Raw genomic sequence first — 15633 nt, forward strand, 5'->3', positions numbered from 1 at the left:
TCAGAAACACCAGCGATTATCCGCCTGTACCAGCTGATCAGTACCTACATACTTAAAAGACCATCATATCAGACCCGCTCCTATATCCCTCTCGAAAGCGCAGACCCAGACGGCCACTGAGCCGGGGGCAAGAGGCCGCAAGCCTGCACACCATCCCGGGACAAGGGAGTCACTCTCATTAACACCCGCTCTGCGGAGAGGTACAGAAGCCGGCCACAGACACGCACCGCAAGCACACCTGTAGACTTGCACTGAAACCCTGCATGCCGGGAACCACCATGGGTTGAAGGGGACTGGCTTATGGACTCACGACACCTTTTATTTTATTTTACCCTTCACCATAAGGACTCTCTTCGGTCCACGCACTGGTTAGTCAAGTTGCCGGTATTGTAAGGGACACTGCTTGGAAGCTTGATACCACCCATGTCTCATTCCTTACTGTATGGTACTTTATTTTATTTTTTATGTACAGGTCTTTAACTTAAATGCAACTTCACCGTTTTAATTTTACTCTGTCTCCAGCTGCCTGGCGAGCGCGGCCCCTGCTTGGTGGTTGCTCGGAGGGCATAATACCAGATATTCGTATACTGTCACTTCTAGTAGCCGAACAAGCATGATTGGATAAGCATACGATTATAAGCTACTGCCATGTTATATTTGTAAAACATAAGATATGACTCCTCTGACTTGTACCTGCCTTACCTTATTTGATGTTTCGTTTATGGCATTTCATACTGTTATTTTAACTAACACAACCTTATTGTTTTACTCATTAGCTATGTGCTCCAGTTTTGCATAACCTACTGTCACCCTCTAACTACCTATCGGGATGGGCACTACTGCTAACTGTAACACGCTTTTGTTAACACTAAAAATAAAAAATGAAGCATCCCCTACCAGGAAATGTAACTGTTTAAGCTACCGCTGTATTCACCCTTTAACCAGATATTGCATTTCCCTCTTTCTGTTTTGTACCCCACCTGATATGCTTCAATAAAAGAAAGATTGACAAAAAATATATATTTGATTTGCAATAAACACTTGACCCCTGAACAAAATTATATAAGTGTGGGTGCACTGAATATGAGAGAGATAAATTTTACAACATAACAGGAGGCTTTGTATTTTGCATTAACTTTCTTTACTAACTCCATAGCAGCAAAGAAAAAAAGTTGAAATAAAGAACCAATCAAAACGTAGCCAGAGTATGTATGTATGTATGTATGTATGTATGTATGTATGTATGTATGTATGTATGTATGTCTAAGCATATCCATATCACTTTCTCTTTCTTTGCTGCTCCATCACATGTCAGGACAGAGTACTAATTCCTTAACGGTTTTATTATTCATTTGTGTTATAGTCTTCTGTTAGACTTTGTGTTTAGGTTACTTTCCTGGGGTTGGCAGGGGATCCCTTAATTATTATATATCTATTGGGCTGTTAACTGTTGGAGGGGCTTCCCCCCTCTCCCCTCAGAGCCTCTTCTGAGGCGGCAGCGGTTTCCCTTTTTCCCCCTCCCTCTGATGGCTACGTTCGCCACTTTCAACCCCCTTTCCCGCGCTGTTATCTGTGCGAACAGAGCGGCAATCCCTGTGTTCATGCATTTCGTCACGAACGGACGTCGGAATCCACTGTTCGTCTTCTGACTTGCCCCGCCTGTTCGCACTATAATTTGTGCGAGCAGAGCGGCCAGTTACGGTTTCATGTCTCTCTACACGAACGGGCTGGCCAGGCTCACCCGTTCGTCTTGTTTTGCATGAACGGTCTATTTATATGACTGGCCACTTCCACTGTGGTATTCCGTTCGTGGACTCTACAACATTGCGGGCGTTCGCGGCAATCAGTCCCTGTCTTTACTCAGCGATTTTCGCTGGCTGTTTCCTGTCAGCTAGCCCGGGTCTCTCGCGAGACTCACAGTGGCCATTTTGTTGGTATAGTTTCGGCGGAGGATCACACTCATCAAGGCAAGGCTCCAGTTTTAAAAGTTTTTTCAGCCAAATTCCAGAGGTGAATTCCAGTCTTCTCACATGGACCTGTACAGGTTGGTGTTGTTACCCCTGGGAAGTTGGACTGCCAGTTAAGGTATACCCTAGTAGTCTGGTAAGGGGTGAGACCCAATTTTTGGTAATTTCCTTAGTGCTGCCTAACGGAATCTGTTGAAGCAGTTCAGATTTCCTGGATGAGCCCCAGTGTTAAAGAATCTGCTTTTCACGTCACTGGGCGACAAGTATTTTATGGCCTGTCAAAGTCCCTCCCACGCGGTCCCTCCACCTCTCATACCTGTGCCTGTTAATGCCCGAATTATGGAGAACACACAAAACCCAATTGACCTTCAGGCCATGACCAACGCAGTGGCTGCGTCCTTGGAGAAGGCGATGGCGAAGCTATTAACAACGGCCTCTGAAACGAACAAGCCAGTTGGCAAGCATTGCCACAATATGGAGGACTCTGATGAGTCAGATGACTCCTTTAAGGAGAAGCGCAGTAACCTGTGACCACGGCCCCCACATATACTCAGGAGATTTCTTAGGATGAGGACAAAGATATGCCCCACTCCCTCTCCATCCTTGACGAGTGTCAGGCAGAGGTCTCAGACTCCGACGAAGGCGATTGGGGCTCCAATGCCTACGTCAAGGAGACCTTCCTGGGTGAGCCCCAGTGTAAAGGAGATGCGGAGTCGTCTGCTACAGCCGCTACGCAGGAACAGGAGATATTTCTGGATGCCACGGGGCAGAGGATGTTTGACCCCAGGATCAAATGGCACACCCGCTCCGGGGAATGGGCCCCGCCTGAGCATCTCCTCAGGTTCATGCACTTTTGGTTCGCCAGAGTTCGACCAACTCATGCTGGCCTTTATTGAACGAGATGGTCATGACCCTCGCAGAGGGGTCGAGAGAAGCTTTAAAGGGGCGCTAGACAAGTTCCTGGACGCAATGAGCGCAGCTGGCCAGTGTGATGTACCTGGCGGATGACGCTTACGCCAGGGCAGACTCACTTACTGTGGACATGGTGCGTGAATGGGCACATGATATTCGAGAATGGACCCAGAGGGGTTTCTGCTTTCTCGGGAACACAAATGCGGCCCTCTCAACAGAGTGGCGCTGCATAGCACTCTTCCGCATGGACCCCAAACTGGCCGACTTGAGGGTAAAAGAATTGGGCCCACAGGCACAGGGTAAGCTTTTTAGTGAGGCCTTTATGATAGAGCTTAACAAGCATGTTAACGTGTTCATCTCTCTGAATAGGTCTTCAGAGGTAACCCTTCAAGGGATATTTTTTCCAGGGCTGGTCGGCAATGGGGCCTTGCCACCAGCCGATTCTGGCCCTCAGGCCCCCATATGGGAGACACACAGCAGTTTTACCCACAACAAACTTACCAGGACACAGGCTCTAGGCAACACGACCCCTGCAACCAAAGGGACACAGACAGAGGACGTGGTGGTCGCAGACGTGCCCGCGCAAGATTCCCCAGAGGTAAGAGACCAACACTTGTCAATGTCTCAACTAACCATGACTGCCGGACGTATTTCTCTTTTATCCCAGAATTGGGCAAAGCTATCCACAGAAGCTTGGGTGTTACAGACGGTCAACGGGTACCACATCGAGTTATGAATGTTCCCCGTACAGAGGTACCCTCCTCGTCCCTTGTGCTTCTCCGCTTCGGACGCTCACCTCATAGAGGTGGAGCTCCGCGAACTACGCACAAAGGGCGCTATACAACCCGTACGCGAGCAAGGAGGCTTCTTCAGCAACATGTTTCTCGTTCGCAAGAAAACTGGGGATTTCAGACTGGTGATGAATTTAAGAGAACTGAATGCCCACATGACCTACCGCCACTTCAAGATGGAAGACATACACTTACTATGGGACCTCTTCCAAGAAGGGGACTGGTTTACGCGCCTAGACCTCAAGGACGCATACCTGTTGTGACGAAAGCACCTTCGTCACTGTTACTTGGAGAGGCCTGCTTGCCAGCCTCTTGCCCTGTGACTATGGTCCCTGGGATATGTTGCCCTTTAAAAACACTATTTGGGCATATTGGATTTTAAAGGTACTGTTTCTGCCCCTTGGACTTTTAACAGGAACAGATTCAAACATGTGGCGGTGGCCATCTTAAATTGTCCAGCAGTGTTTTGCCGTTGAGTGAATGGAACGGTTTTGGGCATGAGACCATGTGCACGGTGGGGCAAAAATTAAGACTTCCAGGAAATTCCTGAACCCCTGAACCAATCTGGGTGATTGTTGGATATGTTGTTCACCCACAATCGGGGCCATCAGGTGATGTGACTTTTGTGGGGATATGTTGTATTTTGGGGTTTGTAAAAATGCATGTTTTTTTCTGCTTAGAGTTAATTGAGTTAGGGGAGTGCTTGTGTGCTGTATGTAGGAGTGTCGGACGTTGTATTGTTCTGATTGGTTTGTGTGCCTGTGTTCCATCAGGCCCAGGAGGTGTGCCTCTGGCTTGAGGAATTGTATAAATTGTGAGTGCTGGCTTGCATTAAACAGACCTGTTCTACCCTTCATGAAGTCTGGCTCATGTTTGGGGGATTGGAGAACTACACTATGGGGAGTGCTATAATCACTATACTCCCCAGAGTGTAATCACTAGCTCTTGTAAGAGCTGTTCCTGTTTCGCTCTCTGGACTAAGGAGAGGCTCACCCACTGGAAGCTGGAGCCCGGTTTTGGGTCCAGGGTGGGTGGAGGAAGGCGAAACCCCAACCAAGCTGCGGCGGTTCGTGGGGTTTGCAGTGGTTATGGTGTCGAGTGCGGTGCTGATGGTGAGCTTGGCGAGCACTAGGAACATCTTTCGACTAAGGCACCCAGTCGGGGTGGCAGGCGGTCCGTCACACCTGTCGATCCCAATTCACGAAGACAGCCGTTCCTTCCTTTGGTTCCCATGCTTCCCTTTCGGGCTAAGCACAAATGTTGAAACCAGTGGTAACCCACCTCAGAACTAGTGGGATCAGATGTATAATTTATCTGGACGACATTCTCTTATTCTGCAAAACGAGAGAACTGGGCGTACAACATACTGTTTATACGGTACAATTGTTGGAGTCCCTGGGTTTCATCGTCAACAGGACCAAGTCCGCAATGATCCCCATGCGAAAAATTCAATTCCTGGGCTTCGAGAGACTCCAGGTCTTGCACACTCCACCTCCCGTCTGCCAAAGTGACGGCCATCAGGAAAGAGATCCGTAGAGTACTCAAGCTCGACTCCATTCCGCTCCGCCAACTGGCACGGATTGTTGTCCTACTCTCCTCATTAATACAAGCCATATTCCCAGGCCCCCTGCATTATCGCGCCATGCAACGGTTAAAAGCCCGCTTCCTTCGATGGAACCCCACGTACAACCAACCAGTTCAGCTGACAGACTAAGTGCACCAAGAACTCGAATGGTGGCTCAAGTGCATGCAAGCATGGAATGGTCGTGCCATCTTCAGCAACCACCCCGAGTTCATGCTGGAATCGGACGCAAGCCGACTGGGTTGGGGCCCCACAGATGGGGAAGCAACCACGGGAGGAACGTGGACAACCCAGGAACTATCGATGCATATCAAACGCCTGGAACTACTAGCGGGGTAATTTGCTATACGCAGCCTAGCGAAAGGACAATCCAATTGTTGTATACTTCTACGGATGGACAACATGTGTGCAGTACGGTACATCAACCATTTGGGAGGGACTCGTTCCCAAACACTGGTGAATTTGACGAAGGAAATCTTTGACTACTGCCTCCCACACAACATCACGATACGTGCAGAACACCTACCAGGGGAGTCGAACTTTACAGCAGATTGATACTCCCAACACTGGAGAGACGCCAGCGATTGGCAATTGGACCCGCAGATATTCTCCTACCTGAACGAACGGAAAGGGCCTTTCCTACTGGATCTGTTTGCCTCACACAATGACCATCAATTACCACAGTTTTACAGTTGGCTCCCAGACCCGGAGTGCTCGACGGTGGACGCTTTCACCCAATACAGGCAGACACAAGGGGTTTATGCCTTTCCCCCATTCGCTATGATTGCGAGAGTTCTCCACCACATCCGGAGATGGGTAGTTAAGTTAACCCTCCTAGCGCCCCTCTGGCCGAGCCATCCTTGGTTCCGAGACCTCCTCGAGATATCCTGCAAGGAACCAATTCTTCTGCCGGACTACTCCACCCTACTCAGGGATCCAGTGGGGAACCCACATCCAATGCTTCTGGACGGACGCCTGTCCTTGGTAGCCTGGACGCTTTCAGGAGAGCATGTACCAACGACTTATTTACGACTAAGGATCTACTGTGGGACTTCTGGGCCCCTTGAACACGAAAGAGAGACACATCTGCATGGGGATCTTGGACCAGTTGGTGCGGACCTGGATCCCTTTACAGCTCCTGTTTCCGATATTATGAATTTCCTCTTGTCAATCTTCAAGGAAGGCAAGTCGTATCGCACCATTGACGTCATAAGGTCCGCTATATCGGCAGCCCATGCACCGTCTCAAGGAAGAGCGGTGGGGCAGGATTCTCTGATATGACGACTACTACGAGGCATCACATTGAAACGACCTCCAGCACCTAAATACCCACATCTATGGGATGTGGACGTGGTACTCTAGTTCCTGAGGTGGTAGCCCCCCAAACAAACTACTATCCTTAAGACAATTGACAGCCAAGTTCACCTTCCTATTGTGCCTGGTTTTGTTGCGTCTCGGACATTCGACAAAAAACGCCTTTACCATCGGCCCGGAAGGAGTCACATTCCATATCTCACGACGGACTAAATCCGATTCGTCGTCAGCCTTCTATCAATTCTTCACCTCGGATCCCCAACTTTGTGTGGTCAAGGCTCTACGGGCATATGTAATGGCAATGGAGACAGCCCCACAACTATTGGTGTCATATCTTAGCCCTCACGGTCCTGTTTCGGACACCACACTATCCAGATGGATTAGATGGCACCTCTCCCTAGCCGGAATAGACCCATCTTTTGGTGCTGGCGGCACCATCATCGGCTTTTATGGCGGGCGCATCTCTGCCGGACATATTACAAGCGGCGGACTGGTCCCGCGAATCAATATTTCGGATATTATTTCTATAACGCCGCATTCGCTCTTCTACCTAAGCGTTAAAATTGCAAAATACGACGCCTCCTATAATGTTGTAAAATTGAAGATGATGCTAACGCAGTGTACTAATAATCGTAATTTTAATAATGACAGAAGGCGAGTATTTCTCCCCCCCCCCCTTTTTCAACTTGACGTTCCCACCCTAAACTGAGGTAAGTTAGAGTTAATTGGTACAAGTCTACTTCTAAGGATTAAATCTATGTGCTGGTATGAACAATGGTATGGATTGCAGATGTTTATAGACAATGTATGATAACATCTTATGGTTAGTCAGATGAATTCATTATAAAGGTATATATATATACTCAGACATTTTTTCATGCGGTCAGTTCCGTATTACTGATAATAGTCTCTCTTTTCTTTCAGTTTAACAAGTCTTATGAATTGCTGGGAGGCCTCAATTCCATTATCGGTTTTCAAGTTGGATCAAGTTGGATCGGACATGTTATTTGTTGCATTATGGACTTGTGATGTCGCATTGGGCAAGAGAAAGTGATATGGATATGCTTAGACATATATATTCTGATTATGTTCTGATTGGTTCTTTATTTCAACTGTTTTTTCTTTGCTGCTATGGAGTTAGTGAAGAAAGTTTATGCAAAATACTCATTAAAACAAAATGTCATTAAAATTAAAATTATTAGTACACTGCGTGAGCATAATCTTCAATTATGGTTGAACATACACATAGCTCAAATTTTAGCCTTTTATTTGGTCAGGACTTGTACAATTTCCTCCGTCCTTAAAAGGAATCTATAGTGTTTGAAATACGACCCCCTGTAACAGATAAATGGTTAAAAAAACTTTATTAACCTGACTACAGAGCAGATCTCCCTCTGCGCTCTACTTTCTCTGACAGGGGGAGGACCTACCACGCATGCATCGCAAGCACATTAGGCTCTCCCCATAGGAAAATAGGAAACCATTGCCTTCAACATATCCGTTTTCCTGGCACTGCAGGACTCTGCAGTGCCCCTCTCCTTCCCACCCCCACCCCCCCCCCATCCCATGTTGCTGAAGGGGTTAAAAACCCTTCAGTTACTTACCTGAATCCAGCGCCGATGTCTCTCTGCGCTGGATCAGGCTCCGCCCACGCTCCTTCCCCGCCGACGTGGCCACGTGTGCAAAAGACCTCCCCATAGGAAAGCATTATTCAATGCTGTCTATGGGGATTCTGGCAACGCTGGAGGTCCTCATGCATAGCGTGAGGACATCCAGCGTCGTTTAAGACACTTTTCGTGTTCTAAGAACACAGAAGTCCCTCTAGTGGCTATCTGATAGATACATATCCGTTTTCCGGGCACTGCAGGATCCTGCAGTGCCCCTCTCCCTCCCAGCCCCCAGCCCATGTTGCCGGCGGGGGAAACCTAATGTGCATGCGCGGCAATGCCCGCGCAAACGCATTAGACCTCCCCATAGGAAAGCATTATTCTATGCTTTCCTATGGAGCTTCTGGCGAAGCTGGAGGTCCTCGTGAATATCGTGAGGATGTTCACTTAAAACATGATAGTCCCTCTAGTGGCGGTCTGATAGACAGCCACTAAAGGAGGACTTAGCCCTGTAAGGAAATTATTTCTGTTTATAAAAAACTGCAATAATTACACTTGCAAGGTTAAGAGTGGTGGGAGTTGGCACCCATACCACTCCAATGGGCAGAAGTGGTCTGGGTGCCTGGAGTGTCCCTTTAATGCTTCCCTATGGATTTTTCACTGATGTTGGATATGGGGACTTCCAGTAACATTTAACAGAGTCAGACTCTGTTACAATCCATAAAGATCATCTAAAAAGAACAAGGACCCTGCACCCAGACCACTTAAATGTGATTAACTAGTCTAGGCTACTATGGTCCCTTTAACCCCTTAAGACCGCAGGACGTTCTATGCCATCCTTAATTGACCGGCTCTAAACGCCGCAGGACGGCATGGAACGTCCTGGGCGGTCTTACCCCCACGTGGCCGGCGGCACATGGCCATGTAATGTAATTTCGTTCTAACTGTATTTTGATATTAATATATATAGATATCAAAATACACGTAGAACGAAATAATATATATATGTATATACCCAAGTATATACGTATACATCACTATATGTATACCTGTATATAAATAAAAATAATTGTAAAAAAATGATATACATATACACATACATATACACACATATACACATACACACACACACACACACGTGTATATATAATAATTTTACATATATATTTATGTAATAATTTTACATAATTAGGTCCTTTTATTAATTACAATTTGCGGGACCTGCCTAACAACCCAGGCCAAAAGTATAGGGAATTTAATTTGCTAGCACTATATTTAACCCTATAGCTTTCCAAGACACTATAAAACCTGTACATGGGGGGTACTGTTTTACTCGGGAGACATCGCTGAACACATATTTGTGTTTCAAAACCGTAAAATGTATTACAACAATGATATCGTCAGGGAAAGTGAAATTTATTGCATTTTTCGCACACAAACGGCACTTACACTGACGATATTTTTGCTGTAATACTTTTTACTGTTTTGAAACACAAATATTTGTGTTCAGCAAAGTCTCCTGAGTATAACAGTACCCCTCATGTACAGGTTTTATGGTATTTTCAAAAGTTACAGAGTCAAATATAAGGCTTGCATTTCAGTTTTTTCACAATGAAATTCGCCAGATTGGTTACGTTGGCTTTAAGACCGTATAGTAGCCCAGAAATAAGAATTACCTCCATAATGGCATACCATTTGCAAAAGTAGACAACCCAAGGTATTGCAAATGGGGTATGTTCAGTCTTTTTTAGTAGCCAGTCACAAACACTGGCCAAAATTGGCTTTCAAATTAGTTTTTTGCATTTTTCACACACAAACAAATATTAACGTTAACTTTGGCTAGTGTTTGTGACCAAGTGGCTACTAAAAAAGACTGGACATACCCCATTTGCAATACCTTGGGTCGTCTACTTTTGCAAATGGTATGCTATCATGGGGGTAATTCTCATTCCTGGGCTACCATACGGTCTCAAAGGCAACGTAACCAAACTCAATTTCAATGTGAAAAAACTGAAAAGTGTAACATGCTATATTTGACCCTGTAACTTCCCAAAACACCATAAAACCTGTACATAGGGGGTACTGTTTTACACGTGAGACATCGCTGAATACAAATATGTGTATTTTATTGCAGTAAAAGCAAACAGTATTTTGACATCCCCAGTTAAAATGTCACATAGAACTAAAAAAAATTAAAAAAATTATTTTTTTCTCCCATTTTTTTATATTTGTTTTATATTAAATTATGTTCCATACCTAAATATTTGATGTTAAATGAAATCCCTGTTTCCCCTGAATAAAATTATATATAATAAGGGGGGATGCATTTAATATGAAAGAGGTGAATTACGGTTGGGCAGACATATAGCGCAAATGCCAGGTTTTGTTTACGTTTTGTTGTTCACAACTTGTACATTTGGCTGCGGTCTTAATTAAGGGGTTAATATGAAAGAGGTAAATTATTGTTGAACAGACATATAGTCAAAATCTGTGGTTTGTTTACATTTCTTTTGGTTCACAACTAGTACATTTGGCTGCGGTCTTAAGGGGTTAAACTAGCTTGCAATGTAAACACTGCCTTTTCTTTGAAAATAAAGTGTTTACATGAAAGGACCACTATAGTGCCAGGAAAACACACTCGTTTTCCCAGCAGTATAGTGCCCTGAGGGTGCCCCCACCCTCAGGGTCCCCCTCCTGCCAGGCTCTGGGTGGGGGAGGGGTTGAATGGGTTAAACTTACCTCTTTCTCCAGCGCCGGGCGGGGAGCTCTCCTCCTCCTCAGCTGAATGCGCATGCGCGGCAGGAGCTGCACACGCAGCCAGTCCATAGGAAAGCATTTACAATGCTTTCCTATGGACGCTGGCGTCTTCTCACTGTGAAAATCACAGTGAGAAGCGCGGAAGCCCTCTAGAGGCTGTCGATGAGTCAGCCACTAGAGGCTGGATTAACCCATTTATAAACATAGCAGTTTCTCTGAAACTGCTATGTTTATAGAAAATAGGGTTAAACCTAGCTGGACCAGGCACCCAGACCATAGTGGTCGTTTAAATGACCTTCAGGGACAGGCTACAGACACCAATAAAACTACATTAAAACTGTAGTTATAGTGACCATAGTTTCCCTTCATAAAACGGACAAAAAAAAAGACTCTGTTTTATTAAAAGTGCTATGAATTACACATAGTATTCTAACTAAATTCCAACAGCTCTGTTAACTTCAATAAATACAAGTAACACTAACGTCTCCCTCCATATTTTATTGACTTCTTAATTTTCATAATAGCACGACAGAGACATAGTGGTTTGCTGAAATAAGGCAGAGCAGGATTCAGTCTCACTGTGACCAAGCGGATAGCGCGTATCTTATTTTATTTTAACTGCGTTTACCGATTTGGGACATACATGTTGTGTCTCTTGCTCTGCCTATACTACCATGAGGAGTCTGAACTAAGACGGCAACAGTAAAACCAACCCCTAGGCAAGCATATCGCTTCGATACCATGGGAATTGGCATTCTAATATCAAAACAAATAAATAAATAGGTAGGTAACGGAATTACTTGCCAATAGAAACAATTGTTGCTATGCTTCCCGTTTGCGAGCTTGTTTCCCGACGTGGTCTTTTAAGAGGACGTGAATTTCGCGCGAAAGAACTGAGCTCTGGAAGGAGGAGCCGTAAAGCAGATTGCGCTAATGACGTCAGCACGTAATGTGTCTCGCGTAATTCGAGATCTCCGCTAGGTGCTTCGGGTTCTATCTGAATTAGTCACGAATGCTAGCACTAGTTCTTTAATGGTTAAATGTGGTCATTTCTTTAGGTTACCGTACTTTTTTTTTATTGGGGACGACTTGTGTTTAGCGCAGAGGCCAACACAACAACCATACAGTGTTACAAATAAATACAAGGTGCCTGGTGTACCACTAGCAATGAGCACGGATCTGCAAAATACCTCCTTTCTGTGCAGTTAACCCTTTCTTTGCCTACAGCCTTGCTGCCACGGTGTACTATGTCGTCCTGTAAAATATAGACTTCAACGCCCCAAGGATCAGCAGTCAATTGCATTGCTTGCAGGGAGATTGCATGGATTGTAAGGCAGTCCCTTAACCCTTTAAGGACCAAACTTCTGGAATAAAAGGGAATCATGACATGTCACACATGTCATGTGTCCTTGAGGGGTTAAAAATGAAAATTCAAATAGAAAATTATTATATATGTCCAAAAATATCTAATATATATGTAGAGATTGTAGCTGTATTAGTCCAGTGATGTAGATGTAAAAATCAGATAAAATTCGTATCTGTTAATACCTTTTAATTGCACTAACAGAATTTTTTAATGACAAGCTTACGGGAGAACCTCCCTTTCTTAAATCTATAGTATTTCTGAGCAAGACGACTCATTGAACTTTGTATATTGATAGAATAAACATATTGGAATGCCTTTTAAAATGTTGATACATATGACAGAACAATAAGATCATGCTGGGGGAGTGTTCATGTAAAGTGTTGGTAGTGGGACAGGAAACCCAAATCACTATTTATTCCTCTATTCTTGCTGTTCAAAAATTTGATAATTCTGGCTTCAAAAGTTTTTCTTTCTTGGGTATTTTTAAAAGCCACTTTCAATACTTTGATTTTTAGGTCCTCCATTGAGTGGCCAGGTTGGGTAAAAGTGTTGTCCCACAGGAGTGCAATAGGATTCTTCTTTGTGGTGTTTAATGGAGTGAATGTCTATATTCATTCTCCATTTAATTGCTGGGTGGTTTCCCAATGTAGCATCCTAGGTGGCATTTGGTGCATTGAATCGTGTATACCACATTGCTGGATGTGCAAGAGTATGATCCTCTAACCCCTTAAGACCGCAGGGCGTTCTATGCCGTCCCTATTTTGATGGCTCTAAATGCCGCAGGGCGACATAGAACGCCCTGCGATCTTATGTACTTACCCAGTCGCCGGCGATCGCGGTATGGAGACTTACCTGGGAGCCCAGGGATTCCCCCTGCGTCCTGTCCCCCCCCCACCCCCCAGGGCCATGTGATCGCGAGGTCCTCGCCGTCCAAGGCATTGCCAGCAGGGGGAGACAGGTACTCCCCCTGCTGCCTGAAAAAAAAAAATAAACATTAAAACAGTGTAAAAATACATAAGTATATATACACACATACACATACACTGTCTAAGTGTATTTTAATATTAATAAATACATAATTATATATATATATATATATTAATATCAAAATACACGTACAATGATATTGATTAAATATATATAATTTTCATTATATATATATTTATATATAATAAATAAATATGTAAATACGTTAAAACATAAAATTAAAAAAATAAATAATATATATACATGTGTAATTTCGTTCTAACTGTATTTTATCAAAATACATGTAGAACGAAATAATATATATATATATATATATATATATACATAAGTATATACGTATATATATCAATATATATATATATATATATATATACCTATATATAAATAAAAATAATTTTAAAAAATTATATATATATATATATACACACGTATATATATATAATAATTCTGCTTATATATATGTATATGTATGACATATGTATATGTCATTTTATTAATTACAATTTGCAGGACCTGCCTGACAACCCAGGCCGAAAGTTCAGGGAATTTGATTTGCTATCACTATATTTATCCCTGTAACTTTCCAAGACACCATAAAACCTGTACATGGGGGGTACTGTTTTACTCGGAAGACTTCGCTGAACACAAATATTAGTGTTTCAAAACAGTAAAGTGTATTACAACGACGATATCGTCAGTAACAGTGACATTTTTTGCATTTTTCACACACAAATGGCACTTACACGGACGATATAATAGTTGTGATACGTTTTACTGTTTTGAAACACTAATATTTGTGTTCAGCGAAGTCTCCCGAGTATAACAGTACCCCATATGTACAGGTTTTATGGTGTTTTCAAAAGTTACAGAGTCAAATATAAGACTTGCGTTTCAGTTTTTTTACATTAAAATTCGCCAGGTTGGTTATGTTGCCTTTGAGACCGTACGATAGCCCAGGAATGAAAATTACCCCTGTAACCGCTGGCGGTTCCCTTATTTACCACTATAATGTCTTAAAGCATAGAACTTAGTAGGGCTAACCATACAGATATCTTAGCCATAATTTTATATAGTTAGTGTAAGAGATCCTCTATTTAACATATATAAATAATTGAGAATACAATATAAAATAAGGATTGTCTTGGAAGCAATAGTTTTGTCTTTTAGATATTTATTATATAAAAAATATAAATATAGACATATAAAATCCATTATAGCAGAGTTTATAAGATGAAATTAAATGCTTGCATATATCATTAATAGGTTAACATGTCATCATGTCAGCCTCTCAGTCATTTTAAGATGGAGCAGCGTCTGTCTCCAAGTCTCTCCTCTGTGTGTTAACATTTAAAAGTACACTTTTTTATACCTTAGGTGTCGTCATTTTAGGGTCACCATACTTCATATATGAAAAAGTAACTGGTTGTGTTTGTCGAATACCCGGATATTTGTTGTAGAGTATAGGTTGTAGAGTCCAGCTTTCCAAATATTTGGCTAGAATTGGTTGCAGATATTGAATCAGCATCATCAGTTATCACCGTGGTGATGGTGTTGGTATTTGACTTTTTCTTTGCTTTTTTTATTTTGTTTTTTTTCCATGAAACATTTTTACACCGTTTATGATGTGTATAGATTGGATACTCTCCCATATTCTTTTACAGAATAAATTAATTGACCGCATTTCCAAGACATTATCTTAAGTGACATGGATCCCATTATAGTAAATGTTATGTTGATACAGCAATCGAAGGGGATTCTCAAGAACGCCTCTTTTTGCTGTATTGGAATCTTTGTAACATCTCAGTGATAGACATCCTAATGACATCAGGTGTTGTTGTGCTAAAAATGTTAACAGATAAAATCTGTGGAAAAATCTTTACATTTGTTATAGTTTGTATTATAATGATAGATGAAATAGTAACATAGTTAATCTTTCCCTTGTATATGATTTAGAGATATAAGGATAATTTGAAGCAGCAAAGTATTTACCACCTTTGTTCACAATGGTATATAAAATTACATTCTCTTTAAATGTTAACAATACTCCTTTCAAATTCTCTCAATATATTTAGAATAGGTGCTAATTGGAAATATGACATTATTCATCTTTCTTTGTCTTGTTAGGTAGAAGACAACTTATTCCCTAAGTTACAATTTTACCACATGACAGGAGGCTTCATATTTGCATATCTTTCTTTACTGAAAACTCCAGCAGCATAGAAACAGTAACAACCAATCAGAGAAAAGATATGGTGCCCCTAAAAGGCCCTGTCTATGACATCACTTCCTCTTTCTTTGCTGCTCCAGCCATACATCAGGTCAGAGTATTTTTACCTCTCTGGTAGATTCT

The 15633-nt window shown here is 42.9% G+C and overlaps 1 protein-coding gene across 1 annotated transcript in view; it reads right to left on the bottom strand.

Annotated features, from left to right (window-relative positions):
- The window catches only part of LIG1 (DNA ligase 1), a 381450-nt gene extending 369619 nt beyond the window's left edge, over positions 1-11831 (bottom strand). Inside the window, exon 1 of the mRNA XM_063435935.1 lies at positions 11735-11831. The gene's annotated coding sequence lies outside the window, so the exon portion shown is untranslated. The remainder of the gene's footprint in view (positions 1-11734) is intronic.
- Between the last annotated feature and the right edge of the window lie 3802 nt (positions 11832-15633).

The sequence above is a fragment of the Pelobates fuscus genome, chromosome 11 (genome assembly GCF_036172605.1).
Source record: "Pelobates fuscus isolate aPelFus1 chromosome 11, aPelFus1.pri, whole genome shotgun sequence".
NCBI lineage: Eukaryota > Metazoa > Chordata > Amphibia > Anura > Pelobatidae > Pelobates > Pelobates fuscus.